The sequence below is a fragment of the Pteropus vampyrus genome, unplaced genomic scaffold, assembly GCF_000151845.1.
Source record: "Pteropus vampyrus isolate Shadow unplaced genomic scaffold, Pvam_2.0 Scaffold10, whole genome shotgun sequence".
Taxonomy (NCBI): Eukaryota; Metazoa; Chordata; class Mammalia; order Chiroptera; family Pteropodidae; genus Pteropus; species Pteropus vampyrus.
In genome coordinates, this window is record NW_011888791.1 from 6,122,875 (window position 1) to 6,129,067 (window position 6,193).

General features: G+C 34.2%; 1 protein-coding gene and 1 pseudogene across 1 annotated transcript in view; one reads left to right on the plus strand and one right to left on the minus strand.

The window, feature by feature from the left end:
* The window catches only part of MDGA2 (MAM domain containing glycosylphosphatidylinositol anchor 2), an 815,380-nt gene that overhangs the window by 483,697 nt on the left and 325,490 nt on the right, over nucleotides 1-6,193 (plus strand). The gene's annotated exons all lie outside the window — the stretch shown is intronic.
* LOC111731005 lies at nucleotides 5,890-6,009 on the minus strand (annotated as a pseudogene).

Consider the following 6,193-nt stretch of genomic DNA (forward strand, 5'->3'; position numbering starts at 1 on the left):
ACTTTATGTCCTTTGATTAGCAATTTGCCATTTTCCCTTACCCTCAGCCCCTGACAACCACTATTCTATCCTTTAATTCAATAATTTGACTATTTTAGAAACCTTATGTTAAGTGAAATCATGCAATATTTGTCCTTCTGCGACTGGCTCAGTTCACTTAGCATAGTGTCCTCAAAATTTACTTATATTGTTGAACATTGCAGGATTTCCTTCTTTATTAATGTGAATAATATTCCATTATATGTATATATGCACTTTATTCATTTATCTGTTGATAATAATTTTTAAAATATTTTTTTATTTTTTTAATTAAAGTTGACATACAATATTATATTAGTTTTAGTTGTACAAACATCATGATTAGGCATTTGTATAATTTATAAAATAATCACACTGATAAGTCTAATACCCATCTGATATCATACATAGTTATTACAATACTATTGACTATATTCCCCATGCTGTACTTTACATCCCTGATTGTTTTTACAACTAGCAACTTGCATATCTTAATCCCTTCCCTTTTTTACCTATCCCCTTTAATCCCCTCCCATCTAGTAACCATTAAAATGTTCTCTGTATCTCTGAGTTTTTTTCTGTTTAGTTCGTTTATCTTGTCTTTTAGATTCCACATATAAATAAAATTACATGGCATTTGTCTTTATTTGACCCATTTCAGTTAGCATAATACCCTTTAGATCCATCCATGTTGTTGAAAATGACAATATTTCTTTATTTTTTATGGTTGAGTAATATTCCATTGCATATATTTACCATTTCTTTATTCATTCGTCCACCTATGGACACTCAGTTTGCTTTCGTGTCTTAGCTACTGTAAACAATGCTGCAGTGAACATAGGGAAGCATATGTCTTTTGAATTAGTGTTATGAGTTTCTTCAGCTAAATACCCAAAAGTGGAGTAGCTGGGTCCTTTTTTGCCTCTTGTTACAGCCTTTGTTTTAAAGTCTACTTTGTCTGGTATAAATATTGCTACCCCAGCAATATTCTTTGTTTGTTTCCATTTTCATAAAATATCTTTTTTCCATTCTTTTTCTTTTAATATGTGTGTGTCTTTTAATCTGAAGTGAGTTTCTTGTAGGCAATATATGTAAGGGTCTTGTCTTAGCTATTCAGCCACTCTATCTACTTAATTTATTTATATTTGAAGTAATTGTTGATAGATATGTAGTTATTGACATTTTATTACTCATATTTTTTATCTTTTTTTCATATTACTCTTAAAGAAGTTCCTCTAACATTTCTTATAGTACTGGTTTAGAATTGATGAACTCCTTTAGTTTCTTCTTGTCTTGGAAGCTGTTTATCTGTCCTTCAATTTTAAATAATAGCTATGCTGGGTAGAGTCATCTTGGTTGTAAGTCCTTGCTTTTCATTACTTTGAATATTTCTTGCAAATCCTTTGTGACCTGCAAAGTTTCTGTTTAGAAATCAGCTGACAGACTTATAGGAGCTCCCTTGTAACTGCTTTTCTCTTGCTTTCAAGATTCTCTCTTTGTCTTTAACCTTTGACATTTTAATTATGATATGTCTTGGCATGGGCCTCTGTGGGTTTATCTTGTTTCAGACTCTCTGCTCTTCCTGGACTTGTGTGTCTATTACCTTCATCAGGTTAGAGAGGGTTTCTGTCCTTTATTTCTTCAAATAGGTTTTCAATTCTTTGCTCTGTTTCTTCTCTTTCTGTTACTGCTGCAATGATGCAGATTTGGGTACACTTTATGTTGTCCCAGTGGCCCCTTAAACTATCCTCATTTACATTTTTTTTTCTTTTTGCTGTTTTGATTGCGTGTTTTCTGCCACCTTGAGTGCTTAATCACTGATTTGATCTTCTGCTTTATCTAATCTATTGTTGGTTCCTTCTAAAGTATTCTTATTTCAGTTATTGTATTCTTCATTTCTGACTGGATCTTTTTTTGTTTTGTATCTTTATTTTTATGTTTGATGAACTTCTCAATGAGATCATTGAGCAACCTTATAACTAGTGTTTTGAACTCTGCATCTGGTGGATTGCCTGTCTCTATTTTGTTTAGTTCTTTTTATGGAGCTTTGTTCTGGTCTTTCATTTGGGACACATTTCTTTATCTTGCCATTTTAGCTTCTTCCCTGTGTTTGTTTGTTTTATATTAGGTAGAGCTGCTATGTCTCCCGATCTTGATAGAGTGACTTTATATAGTGGTGTCCTGCGGAGCACAGTGGCATAATATCCCTGGTTCACCTAAACTAGGTGCTCTAGCTGTGTTCTTTATGTAGGTTGTTTGTGACCCCATGTTGCAGATGAGCTTTGGTTACTGCCGGGGCATCAGTGAGAAGGATTGACCCTCAGGTTGACTGGTTGTCCTCACAACCAATACACTGCTGTGACTATAGTGGAGAAGCTGTAATGTAGGGGCTTACCGCATGGACTGAGACTCACTTTAACGGGGTTCTGGTGCCTGCCTAGTCTGCCCCTTTGATGTGTCATTTGTGGAGGTGGTTGGGTAGTGTCTGGTGTGGTCTGAAGCTGATCACTGAGTGTGTTATTTCTGGGGCCTTTTGTGGGGAGAGCCTGTGTTGTAGGTCAAGGTTAGCCATTGCCTATGGCCTGCTTGGGATCACGGAGTATGATCTACAAAGTGATCTGAAAATGGATGACACTCGTACTGAGCTTGGATGTACCTGGTAGAGACTAAGTTGCAAACTGAGGTTAGATGCTGTTAATGCTGGACTTGGGGCTTCTTTGTAAAAGGTATAGGGCATGCAAAGATCAACCACTGTTTGTTTGGGGTTTATGAACCTTTGAGTGATTTTAGGAAAGTCCGCAGAGCTAGCCAAGACAGACTGAAAGTTGAGTGGGGGGAGGTCTCAGGAAATCACCAGGGTAGGGCAAACAGTGGTAGCAGGTTGATATAGACTCAGATTTGGAGCCTGTTTGTACGTGGTGGCTGGGCAGGGGGAGGGCTCAACAAAAGAACAATGTCTTATGTCAGCAATTCTGTCTGGGATACAGCTGGCCCTCCAGCCCTCACCCTAAAGCACACAATTAAGTTCCTCTCATTATGTGTTTTTTGAGCTGCTGCCCCAGCACTGGAGCTCAGAGTGAGTGAGTTTGTCAGCAAGTAAGTTTGTATGTAGGTTCTTTAAGAGGAATGCCTGGGAAGAAAGAGAGAGAGAGAGAGAGAGAGAGAGAGAGAGAGAGAGAGAGAGAATAGAGCACTGCATCTGGACCACATGGTTATTTAATAGAGCAACCCAAATTCATATCAGCATTGATTTATAAAATTTGTATTACAGGGTTTGATTTCTAATTAACCACGTGGACAAAAAATATTTAAAAATATCCCAAGTAGAGGTCTAACTTGTACCTTTGTTTTTAATACTGTTATCTGCAAAACAATTATGCATAAATAAAGATTTCTTAACTAGCTTTCAAGGAAATACTGACCATTAATATGTTTTAATTAAAGAATATCGAAGCAGAAGAATTTAATTTAACAAAATAAATAGTGTTTAAACAATGAAAATTCAAAAGTAAGTGATTCTAGAACCTATGAACAAATGTTGCTGTTATATATATCCCTATATATATCCATGTAATTTAAACTTTATTTATATAAAGTACACATATATACTGAATGTATAATAAATATGTGTCTTTGCCCTAAATCAAATAATAGAAGAATTTAAGTCATTATTTATTGATGAAGGGCATTATATCATGGAAGGTTTGTTGATGTCAAACCTTAAAAATCAAATAAGACTGGGAATGCGAAAAGGAGATGGAGATTTCTAGGTAGAGGGAACCATGTATGGCACAGAGTCAGAGAATTCATAGGAGTCAATGTAGACTCATATATTTGCATTTCGAAGACTTGGATTTAAATTCTGATGCTGAACTATTTTGTAGAGGTCATTTAATTTCTAAGATTCTGGTAAATTCCAATGATAATATGATCTGTATCAAAATTATGTTTTGGAGATTTTATGTGCTTGTGTATATGTGTGTTTTGTGAAGTTACTAACCAAATGTAAGTGATCAATAAATATGCTATCAGTTATTGTTATTACTACATTTTTAGCTGTAATTATTATTGTTGCCTGTTTAAGACACTAGAATTATTTCAACATAACTGAAGCACACCTGAAAAGAGGGAGTAGTAAGAATTAGAATAGAAGAAAGAGGTAATATGGGGCAGATTATGACCCATTTTATAAACCTCATGAAAACATATGAACATTTTCTGGCAATTGAGAGCATTGAAGTCTGTCTAATTTGGAATATAGAAAGCTCTCTCTTGCTATATTGTAAAGAATGGATGTAAGGACATGAGGAATGGAACTGGAAGGAGTTGTGACATAAGGTTGAGATGATGTGTACCTATATTGTGATAAATACATAGAGATCAATATGATAAAATTTGAGATGTATCTAGGTCATTGACCCTACTGGCTTAGACATTTATTAAATTTGGCAGTTGAAATTGGATATATTTATGGTTCTATTCCCTGTAACAATAAATACAGAAGGATGTGCTCATATGTAGGGGAATATGTATAGATATGAATGCTCAGAGAACAACAAATGTATGCGTCTAGCAAGTGTTTTACTAAACTGGATTTCAGTTCTGGAGATATGTCAGCTGAAGATAAAGAATTAGAAATTATCATCATTTAGATGAAAATTATAGTCATGGAGTAGACAAAATTAAAATGGCATACTACGATGAGTGAGAACTTACCTGAGGGATATCTACCTATATTTCGATATCAGACGAAATAATCGTAGCTCACCAATACTCAAAAAAGCAGTCTGATTTGTTTGAGAAGTGCATATTTCTTTGTGAATTTCATTCAGTAAGATTAATTTATAACCAGTATGAGCTATAGTTCTCGTAATGTGTTAGTGTTATTTTCAAGTAATTGGAAACACCTGCTATGATTAAAACTATTTTTTTTTTTAATTTGACATTAGAGTGTACATCTTTAGTTACTCTCTTAGTCTACTTGGGCTGCCATAATAGAATACCACAGACTGGGTATCTTGAATAATAGAAATTTATTAGCTCACAGTTCTGAAGGATGGAATTCTAAGACCAAGGTGCTGGCAAGGTTGGTTTCTGGTAAGGCTTCTCTTCCTGGTTTACAGATCACTGCCTTCTCACAGTGTCCTTACAGGGGCTTTTCTCTGTGCACACACTCACGATGTCTCTTCCTCTTCTTAAAGGATACCAGTTTTATTAGAATAGGCACCCACTCTAATAACCTCATTTAACCTTAATTACCTCGTTAAAGTCTCTATGTCCAAATACATTTACATTTGATGGAGAAAGGGGTGTAGAGCTTCAACATAGGAGTTTTGGGGGACCACAATTCAGTTAATAATAGTTACATTATCAAAATGAGTTAAAATTTTAATAAGCTGCATAAGGAAAACTATCAAAAAATTATTATAAGAAAATAAACTACCCTTTAGAATTCTCTGTTTAAGGATATAAGAACTATCCTAATGTCACAAATGGAAGAATAAATTATTATGTGAAGTACCTCTCCACCCTGACATATACTTTAATAGAAAAAGTGGATCTGGCACTTAGTCCTCCTAATTTTTATTTCTCCCACACTAGTTCATGATATATGATGGACAGAAATATAATGTGATTTACCAAGTAAAATATGAAAATAGAAAATAAGCGAGAAAAGGAAGAGAAAAAAATACAAAAAAAGTGACATACACTTTTTAAATAGGAAAGAAAATTAATAATTGAAAAACAGAATTTTTTTTTTTTTTTTTTTTTTTTTTTTTTTAGGCAAGAAAACCCTTGATTTACTTCACAGATTGCAAGGACCTTGTCAGCTTACAATCCCTTATTTAAAAAATATATGTATATTTTTTACGCCTACAGCACTTGGTCTACCTAGGTGGTCTCCCATTCGAGTACTAACCAGGCCCGACCCTGCTTAGCTTCTAAGATCAGATGGGATCAGGCTTGTTTCAGGGTAGGATGGTCATATATGAAAAACAGAAAATTTAAATTGAGTCTCAACTAAAATAGATTATCTATAAATCTAAAATGAGAAGTAGTTAGGTACTGTTTATAAAAATCACAAGTCAAGATTTTCCTAATACACTTATGATTAAGTATAAAGCAAAGTTTAATAAATTAAAGGAATGAAGAATAGAATAAGACAATTATGTAA